The sequence below is a fragment of the Pagrus pagrus genome (genome assembly GCF_965226575.1).
Source record: "Pagrus pagrus genome assembly, chromosome: 14".
Lineage (NCBI taxonomy): Eukaryota > Metazoa > Chordata > Actinopteri > Spariformes > Sparidae > Pagrus > Pagrus pagrus.
The window spans coordinates 14,461,234-14,472,320 of record NC_140198.1 but is presented as its reverse complement, the minus strand read 5'-3'; the positions used below and the strand labels follow the sequence as shown (position 1 = coordinate 14,472,320).

The following is an 11,087-nucleotide window of genomic DNA, read 5'->3' as shown; positions in this document are numbered from 1 at the left end:
TAGAAAAGCAAAAAAACACCTAGAGCGAGTGTAAAAACTTTTTGTTTTGCAAAATTGACAATGTTTTGGGGGGATTTTGCTGTTTTCATCAACCTTTTGTGATGTGAGACTTAAAATGTGCATAAAAATGCGTTATTAGCAACACGGATGATGTTTTAGTCGCTGCTTGTTGTGATGAACCGACAGAGAATTATCACCTGAATCTGCAGCTTCTGCTTTATGGGGGTTTATAGTGAGTTTTAGCTCTCATAATGTCATCTTCATTGAAAAAAAAAGGTCTTAAAAACCCCTTCACACTGCTTTCCCAGCACCCAATGGCAGTCAGTCACAGTTAATGACAATCGCTGAACATAGTAGAGCATTTAGCAGCTGAAGAGCCAGATATTTCTCCCAGGAGCAGGTGGAGGAGACCAAAAACAGAGCTTAAAGAGGCTGGATATTGGACTTAATGTCATCAGGCGTAGAATCCTGTCAAAGGGGTCTTAAACTCAAACTTGATGTCTGCATATGTGATATTATGTTGAAAGTCTGAGGCTAAAGTTGCTTTTCCCAGGCAAGAAGTTGGCATCATCACCAGTTAATAATTGATGTAGATAAGGGAATTTTTGGAGCACCTTGTCACGCACTACTGGCTGCCTAAATAACAAATTATCTTTGTGTCAGCCACATTATATTTACAATACAGACTAACATTCATGTTTGTCTTTACACTATGACAGTGTGTCATATGGATACATCAGTCATTAATTGTTTGTTACAGAAATCAAATACTAAAGTAAAAAAGGAGATGAGAGAGCAATGTCAGGCAGTGGATTGGCCACAAAATACACATTCATAGTCAAAATAAGATTTATTAGAATAGGACACAGAAATGGTTCGAATTGAGGCAGAAAAAATAGCTTTAACCTTCCCTCTGTCACCACATTGTTGTTCAACCATATAAAACATAACGCTCTGAAGTCGTCCTCTGACCCGTCTGACTCAGACACAACAAACACTTCATATTTTTCTCTCTCTGTCCTATCAGGATGAGGTTCGGCTTTATGGTAACCTTCCCGAGGCACTGCAGCCGTTAAGTTAATGGGCGTGGGCTCTACGAATTAAGGACTCATTAAATCTGTATTTCGCATTATGCAGTTTTACAATCTTTTAAGTGCTTGTTGCTTCTTGATTTGTGACCTGATGGTTTGATTTTTTACAACAAGTTTTATAAGCCGTATCTTGACCATTTCCGAAGTCACACTGTCATCTTTCATTACAGGCATTTTAAAACATTTTTTAAAAAGGGGGTTTTCTCATAATTGAATGAGGTTAGAATTGTTTTAACTAATACGAGTGTAAATATTTCAAGATGTTTCCATTGATGATTTTCATCCCACGTTTAGTGCAACTGTAGATGGTAGTGTCTCATTTGCTCATTAGGTGGTGATAAAATCTACATCACCAATACGTCAAAGAAGGACATTCAAAGCATGGACAGTGAACTTTTTCCCCTTTGGCAGTAATGACTTAAAAACATAAACAGAAGTAGCTAATTATTAATTTAGTTATTTGATATATTTCCCTACCTTTGATCACACCTTTATGGCACACTGCCCAAGGAGCAATCAAGAAAGGTAGGCTACTTCGTTCATGTGGATGGATGACGAGGTAGAGTGAGCTGAGGTGAGACATCGTCGGTTTTTTTAAAGCACTTAAGAAGGCATTTTAAACATTTTCAGTGACCTTAAACCCCATTTGCGTGCGGACAAGAAGCTAAAACATAGAGGAAAATGCTTGTTTTGCAAAATGTCCTTGGGGCCTATAACGTACACTTTTCAGGCCTGCAGATTTTGCAAAGAGAAAAAACAGCAGATAAAAACATCCCACCATGTTGTGCTCAATTCCTTAAAGGTGATACTCCTTAAAAAACACACAAAACCGTAAATGCCTACTTGAACTGTGTCCTCTTTTAATACTTTGCAGGGAATCCACACAAATGCGAAGCAAACGCAAACACAAACACACAAATGATCTGAAACATCAGTGCTGCTTTGATATTGCCCAGAAATGCAATATCAATGTGTATCCAGCAGAGTGAGCTGTTCTCCAACAACTGAGCGGTGGAAATGCGTCATCCCTTCATGAATGCGTCTCTGAACATGGTCCTCTGGCTCGGCTCAGTCTCTTGTCTGTTGCCCTGATGCACTAATTTGTTACAGCAGCAAGCGTGTCTCTCCCGACTGTGTATTATGTATGTAGCTGTGCTGATTTATGACGTGGGAGCCTGATTTTTTCAAAGTATAGCCTACGGCACATGTCAACTCTTAGATTTCGTGGCCTTCGGCTCTCTTCCTCCATTGTGTCTCCATGTCAGAGGCAGATTCAGATATCTCAACTACAAGGATGATTAGATTTCCAGTTCAGATAAGTTGGTTGAATGATAATGTTAGGCTTTAGTGCCAAGATTTCTTCACATTTCAATATGACTTGTTAAGGTTAATTTTATTTTCCCCTCCACTATTTCCCTGGCCAGTGCGGTAAGAGTATAGCAGCTGACCCTCGGTATATAATTGACTTTTGATGTAGTTTAATTTAATGCATATCTAAGCCATTCAACCGGTCCTCATCCATTCATCCAACCACACACCACCTCCGCTGCATTTCAACTGTTACCATCCAAGGGCACAGGAGCAGCATGCTCAACCTTGATTTAGGAAACGAGGAGCTTACAGTATATCCCCCCGCTGAATGTAAGCCAAAGCAGACAACAATTTAATTCAGCAGTGCAAACTTTCACTACTCTCCCATCAGGTTGGATGGTGATGAAAAGCTTGATCTTGTGATGCAATGAAGAAACAAAACAAAACAAAAAAACTCCCACTCACAGTCCCTGACTGTAAAACTCCGATCTGGACAGATTCTGCTTTGCTGTTTTGCAGTTAATAATATTCAGTAAGCAGATGATTCTCCTGCAGCTGTTGGCTCTTTAATCTCCTCCCTAACCTGTGATAAGTGGGCAGAGCCCCAGGGACATCACCACCTACAGTATCCCCCCCTCTCATTTTAACATGAAGCTGGGGATTTGTCCTCTGCGCAGGGACTACTGCTGTCCTCCATACCGTGGTGAGAGGTTGTGGTTACCAGCCTTCTGGATTCTGACTTTCACTGTGTAACAACAAGGCTTTTCTGATCTTTTCTGATCCTGCCTGTTATTTACCAAAGCATGTTTAACGCAGTGATATCTTTTTATCAGAAATACATTTTCCAGCTTTGTAAGTCGAGTCATAAAGACCACACTTTGACTTGTAGCTTGTCTTTTGAAATTAAAGAACATTTCTGACGCAATTTTTGATCTCAAATTTGTTACTCACATAGTTGTTTGAGAGTAAGGACTTTTTCCGAAACGCTGACTTGAAAATGTCTTTTGCTTGTTTCACTAATCTGTCAAACAACAGTTGTTCGATCACAGAATTTACTTACGTCTCTGTTGAGCGTCTTCAATTAGTGCTTTTTGATAAATTCATTGTCCTGTCACGTTTAAATGCTTGATTGAAATAGATGTAAATTAACAGGAGTGACTAACAGGGTTGACGAAACAGAGGCAATTTAAAATGATTAACATTAAATTGGTGTAAATCTCATGTTCACAAGGTGGCGCTCATGGAGTAATTGAAGCTAAAATCGGCAGGGTTTGGGGCTATGGGGGCTGTGTGTTTGTGTGTGTGTGTGTGTGTGTGTGTGTGCGTGTGTGTGTGTGTGTGTGTGTGTGTGTGTGTGTGTGTGTGTGTGTTTAAGTATGCATGGACATTTTAAGCTACTCAGCAGTGACAGGGTAAAATAAATCTTTCTGAACATCATTAAATTAAATAAAAACTCATAAAACATTCAACCCAGAGGCAGTTTAAGGTTCTGTTACAGTAAACAATTAAACATAAGATAGTTGTTAAAGGATTTAGTCTTCAGTTTTGAAATTTAAAAAAATGTTTTGAAGCCAAGTGAGACTCAAATACATCACTGAATGTGCCTGCAAGCTAAATCATGTGAGTATATATTGCTCAGCTTGTTTTTACAGATAAATAAAGGCCTAATATACGCTTTTATTTTGACAGCTATTTTTCAGGTTTTTTTCTTCCACAACCGCACAGCATTCATGCACATTAACATGCATCTTCACTGTACATAGAAAGGGAATGGTGTTATTCTTATATGGGCTGCGTAATAATGCAAATACAATCAAAATCTCAATGTGGCTAAGTGCAATTAAAGAATCTGCAATTGATCAATAAAGGTAGAATATTCGTCTAAATGATATTTTAATGAGATGCCTTGACCTTGCCTTGTATATTTTTACCATAAATGTTTATTTGTCATAAGTTTGCAGCTTCTGCATTTTGGGATTGGCATTTGGCCATATTGCAAGCTCGATATAATTTTGATTAACTATGCCCTATTTGTGACCATATTTGTGTCACAAAAATTTTCCACATGCAATTACATGCATTGTCCCAACCATGTAATCGCATGTGCGAAATTTGTTGTGCAATTTAACATTGAATTACAGGGTATTAGTGCAGATGCTTTGTAGATCCAATCAAACTAATGGCGTCGATAATCAAACTAGAACTAAACCATTTTTTTTATCCATCCCTTCATTTTCTGCTGCATATTGTGGCTTGGTTTATGTGGGAAGCAGGCTAAGTAGCGGGGACGTCCTCCTCTCTGCAGCAACAATCTCCACCTCCTGGGACATCCCGAGGCACCCCCAGGCCAAATGGGATATTTCATCCCTCCAGTGTGTTCTGGGTCTTCCCCGGATCACCTCCCAGCTGGACGTCCTCGGGTGGTGTCCTGGGGGCAGCCACATCAGATGGCTGAACCACCTCAACTGGCTCCACTCAGCACACAGCCACATTGGTTCTGAGCTCTTTCTGCACATCCCTCTGTATGTGAGTCAGTCAACGAGCAAATGGAGCCTGTTTTGGCCACTTGTGTCCTTGATCTCATCATCTCACTTGCAACCGTAGGTGAGAGTTGCAATGTAGGAACGTCGATCGATGACTGTTAAAGTGAGATTTGCACCATCACACTCAGCTCCCCCTTCACCTTCAGTAACACCCGCCTCACTACGGACGTCACACTGGTCTGCCTGAATCCTCCCCGCCATGCTGTCCTCCCTAGTGAACAAGACACCAAGATGTGAAGGACATTATCTGGAAAAAGACAAGATACAATCCAAGATTGCATCTCTGGACAAGACCCTGCCCTCCCTGTAGAGTGCAACTAGTTACATTCCTTTTGCATTACTCAGCAGCATTGCCTGAGATGCATTGTCAAGATATCACCAGTTAAAAATATAACACTGAACTCAAAATAATATATCAATCAATAAAATATTATATGACTGATGCCATCACAACTGCATTTTACCAGTCAAACACACTCAACCTCACTCACTCGGGTTGCTCGCTCACTAAACCACGGCTTCATAGGAGACTTGTCTGGCTTATTTGATGTGTTTATCACTAAAGCAGGGGTTACCTCATTAGGAGGAGTCCCTCAAATGGTTTCTCAGACAACTTGTTCCTCCTCGGAGTCAGCGCTGCCCAGGCTGAAAAGCCTCGCCATGGGCCAACGAGACTGTGTTGAATTTCACGGACATCAGCAGAGAGGTCAGACAATTATTGCGCAAGCTATATGAAGACATACATTTTATAATGTTTTGTCCACCCACCCAATATGCAGATAATATTCTATCCCATTTCTGCCAATAGATCCCCTTAAATCCTGCGCACTGGACCTTTAATTGGAATGAAATAATGCCATTTTAAATGTAGTATCTCTTTATTAACAATGGATCAAATGACTGCTTTTATGTGAAAGATGTTGCTCACAGTGATGAATCTAGTTTATTCATGCACGACCCAGTGTAATTATCCTTCAGATCTTCACAGCATTTTAGCATCTTTCAGCTCATTCTTTTGGTTTTACCGTCTTCACGTTCCTAGACCATTGTACAGCATTTAACAGCTAAGAGCAAGATATTTCCCTCAGGAGTTGGTGAAGAGCAAAACAGAGCTAAAACCAGAATGAATATTGGACTGGATTGTTCACTGGTAAATGACTCAGTTTGCTAACAGGTTCCCCACATCAACTTAAAGGTCTTTCATTGTAGAAAATTAGATATCTGTATCTTTTTTTATTGTAAAGCAGGTCCAGGTGCTATCTAATTACTGTGAAAATATCAAACACTCTATCTACGGTGAAATGCAATCAGCCCTTATTCAGAAACTGCCTTTAGACAAGCTGTCAGGACTTCCTTAAGGCCGGGATGTCACAGCTATAACATCACCGCTCTCAGCCACGCTCCCAGCATGCCCCTGGTTGCCAAAACACAGGCAGAGCTGCTGCGGAAACGCAGTGGCTGACGCCTGCTCGGGCCTGTGAGAGATGACCAATCAGAGCAGACTGGGCTTTTCAGGAGGCGGGCTTTAAGGTGACAGGCAATTAAATGGAGCATTCAAGTGGAGGGTGACTAGAGGTGCTGCAGCAATGGACATGGATGGATTTTTAACCATTAAGGCATGTTAACATTTTCTGGTAGGAATACTAATTAAAAGTATGAACCTGAAAATGAGCATAACATGGGACCTTTGAAGGGGCACTATAAGAATTTTAAAATTCACAATATTATGAGTTTATAATAGAAACTCAAATATGTATTTTTTCCATAACTGAATAAACAAGCTGTTCTCAGATGAAAATAAGGTCCCCAGAACACTATTTGAAGCTAGATGGGTGGCGGGGTCCGCCACATAAACAAAGCAAAACAGTATGACATTGTGTCGTCCTTTAAGGTCAGTTTGTTAATTCAGTTTATTGAGTCATGAAAGCGTAGAGAAGTTGTTTATTTGGCTCGTTTAGGCAAACTACATAGCGCACCTTCAAGAGGTGATAATATGTCAGTGTTGTGTTTACAGCTTGTTTTTGCTGCCCCCAGGTGGCCACATCAATTAATGCACGTTTAAGTGGAAGTGTCTTCTGTCCTGAACTTAAAAATATATTAAAAATTATCAGAAAAAAATAGAATATCAGATATTTTAAGGGAAGCTATACGGGCTAGGACCTGTAAAATGAAGTGTTACCTAATACAAACAGGTATAATACACAGAAATGACGAAGCAGCCTCTTCTTCTCTGCTTCTAGTAAGTACTGGTCCTGTTATATTCTGACGTTGGGAGATGCACCGAAGCCTGGCGCCAAAAAGAAGAAGAAGAAAAAAAAAATCTGACGTCAGCCTGGTGCAGATCCTCATCAAAAAACAATCAAAGCAAATCCCTGCCCCGTGTTTCACGTTCGGGCTTGTGTGTGTGTGTGTGTGTTTTTTTTTTTTTTTTACCCTTCTCACATGACGATTTCAGCGCAGCAGGCGCCTGGTCATTGAATTATGCGTCTCACCTCCTCGTCATGACAACTAGCTGTGAGATTGAAATATTGCATGTGGTGTCCTATAAGCGAGGGAGAGAGGGGGAGAGAGAGGGAGACGAGACCGCACTGAGGGAGAGAGAGAGAGAGAGAGAGAGGCTGTTGAAGCTCAAGCCGTGGGATCCTCTTCAGTGCAGGCTTCGCGCTTCAAAATAACACCACTGCGTCCCTCATATTGAACGCATTTATGGTTCCCTTCCACACAAAAAAAATACAAAAAACAAAAAAACCATGAAGGCTAAACGGAAGAACCCCGCGCTGTTCCTCAGTCTGAGCCTCCACTTTCCGCTGAGAGCATCAGACGCCAAGTGAAACCCAGAGGAGAGAGCACCACGCAAGCGCGCAAAGAAGAGATCTTTTGGACACCTGATTTTTTTTGCGGGGTGTCTTTCAGAGCCGCTGTCTCACATTTGAAGTCAAACAGTCGGTTGTTGTTTTTTTTTTTTTTTTCCTTTTCAAGCTCCCTCGGCGGCGCACACCGTGGATTATCATCAGCATGGACACACGGGGAAAAGAGGACAGATCACTGCGTTGACTTTTTTTTTTTTTGAAGCAGCGCGCAGAGTCTTGACGCTATAGCGTTACGCATTTATTTTACTGTGAGTGCTTTCCCCCCCCCACCACCACCACCTCCCCCCCTCTACCTCCCCTTCTCCTGTTTGAATCATACTCGCCGCTGCATCTCAACATTATTAAAGTCAAATATCTGTGGATAAGGAAGAGAGCAGGGTGTTGTCAGAGAGGGATGAGAGGAGGAGGGGGCAGTATGAGGTGTGCTTTTTTTGGAAAAGCCGGAGAAAGACAGACACCGAGAAGGTGTACCGATGTGCGAAAGCCTGCGACGCGCTGCCCTCCTGAGAAATAATCGCGATCAGGGAAGAAATGGCCTAGTTAAAACATCATCGACACACCGACCGGCAGAGGACAGAAAAGAAGAATCGTGTTTAGATGGACGGGCCATCATCATCGTCATCAACATAATTCCGGTGCTCGCATCGAGTCTTTTAGGTAAGCCATATGTTCACCACCACCTCCTAAACGTGACTGGAGGTTTTTTTTTTCTCTGTCTATCATGGGTATTTTTTGTTTTGTTTTGTATGTGTGTGCGCAATCTGTACGCTTTGGTGACTTCGCACATTGCGCACGTTATCCATCTTGACGCACTGTCACAATTGGGGGAATGAGATTTTCAATGTAAATCCTCGTGCCACTTTGTTGCTATAGCACATATTTTCTTCCTTTTTTCAGTGGGAGCCTTCGATTGGCCTTGCCTGTTGATAAGCTGTCACATCTTGACATGATCAGTCCAGCCAGCAATCAGTATTCTGTCGTTTGCAGCGTGCCGCTAACAAGATGATATACATGTGATTTAATTGGAATCAACTCATCATGTAGACTGTCAAGCACTGGGCTCCGAGTGGTGTCCCCCCTTTGGTTGTGAGGACTATTTTACTAATGCTTTTATTACACGTATTGATGGCTGTATTAGCGCTTAATTAGACACACATGCTGCTATGCTGCAATATAACTAATCTCAACCAGAGTGTGTGACAGGCCTTGAACTCCAAAGATGTCCTCTCTAATGAACAAACCCCTCCACAACAGCTCGGAGACACACACAGTATGCACAAACACACGCAGACACACACACACACACTTGCAGAGCCGGTGCCCTAGAAGATGCAGATAGGATTGTGAATTAAATGCACACACTCTGATGATCCAGGGAAGGCTCCATTAATATTCAGTGGTGGTTGGGCAGTGCTCGGTTAATGGCAGACAACAGGACCTCTGTTCTGACAGGTCATGGATGAGAAATGGTATATTTTCATTTTTAGGGTTCGTTTCCCCCCTCCCCTCCACAGACGTGGCGCCTGTAGCTGTGGAGGGGTGACATTTAAAATCCATCAGAAAACCAATAAAGTCATTTTGGAGACTTTTGTAGAATTTGGTATTACTCTTGTCCGCGTACTGTTGGAATAGCTGTGATTGCTTTCTTAGGCCGGCATCATGTCAGCCTGGTTACTGGCATTTGGACACTTGCTCAGATAAAACAGAAAATGGCAGAAGACTTGGAGGACTTGCATGAGCTTCATATATGTCATGCGCTTGACTGATTCGGTGCATTTTCAATCCAAACGTTGTCATTATATACGAGAGAAAAGCTCATGGTATATAGAGCAAAGAATGGAGACCTAATTGGCAGAACTGTACCCAAAGCCCTAACTTTAGATGGCTTTTTTTTTATTCCTTCCAAGCTAATACTTTGATTATTAATTTATGAAATCGATCCATTTTTTGAGCTGATGGGCCTGGAAGATTTGTTGGTATATTTTATTAAAGGATGAGCAAAGGATGAAGCACAGTGACATCACACGACACTCTAATCAACCAAACAACAGCTCTACAAAAGTCATACGTGCACTTTAACTTTTCAAAACCGCCGTCACTGTTCTTTTTATCCCCGAGAAAGGATTCTGTGACTGCTACGGTTCCCACGTTACTGAATCCAAAGGCCCAACAAAGCTAATATTATGGTGAGCACACTGTCATTCAGTTCCCAGAGAGAAAATAGAAAAGATAAATGGAATAAAAAAAGAAAAAAATGTCAGCTTAATGGATTGGATAACAACATGGAATGGAGACTTACAAGCCAGAACAAAGCGTTTTTAGTCTTAATGTTTAATGATGTATGTTTGGGTGATTTGAGGGTGAGCGAGGTGAGGTAGCATATTCTTTCTGGTCTAAACCAGAGCTTTTGTTAACAGGGTCGATGTCCAGTTGTTGTAGCTATACAGCTTTATCTTAGTTTTTGGGTCAAGCCTAATTTTGAATTGATTACCTCATTTTTAAGTCTAAGCCAGTGAAAAACACCTTTGATATGTGACATGCCAATTTTCATCTGCATCATTTAAACTGACATAAGAAAAGCTCAGTGGATGGATGTGGATTGAAGTGCACGCTGTGTACGTGTGTAATATGTAGAACACAAATTTGGCTTTTGGTGAAATGGCCCTCTAGTCTACTCTTTGATGCTGCAGTGCTGTATGTATGAATTTAACCATTTAAAAGAAATGCTGTTCCACTGAGTCAACAAGCTTTGTTATTAGAGAGAGCTAATAGAACCTACTGTATGTTAGCTGCCTGGCCCCGCAGGCTGCTGCTGCTGTATGCACTTGGGTGCTTGCACTAAACCACTACAGCCATAGGATGTGCTTTATAATACTTAGGTGGTGAGTGATGGTAAACTGAAGTCTCGTTAGTTTCTTCATTGAATTTTTGCAATCATCAATCGATCAATCAGTCGATCTAAACATGTGAATTTGCAGTGATTTATCAAAAGGCAGCTACGTCTTCATTGTATTCCAGTGGTTCCCGCATGTTTTACTTGAGCTTGTTTACGTCTCCATTTACTTGGAACTGTCAGTGGTTTGGTCAGGTTTTTGTTGCTGTCCATTTTGAAGGTTTGGTCATGGTACTGCAGATATCCACCTCTCAGTCATCACTAATTATGAGCTACCAGATTTCTGTTGTAAAACAAGCTGTGTTCCAGGTATATGTTCAAACTTCTCACACCAAAAGCATTACAAGCTCGACAGCGTCACTGTGCTGGCCACATTAAG

The 11,087-nt window shown here is 41.4% G+C and overlaps 1 protein-coding gene across 2 annotated transcripts in view; it reads left to right on the top strand.

Annotated features, from left to right (window-relative positions):
* The first annotated feature begins 7,561 nt into the window (after positions 1-7,561).
* The window catches only part of nlgn2b (neuroligin 2b), a 65,051-nt gene continuing 61,525 nt past the window's right edge, over positions 7,562-11,087 (top strand). For both annotated transcript variants that reach the window (XM_084373911.1, XM_084373910.1), the window contains exon 1: positions 7,562-8,472. The gene's annotated coding sequence lies outside the window, so the exon portion shown is untranslated. The remainder of the gene's footprint in view (positions 8,473-11,087) is intronic.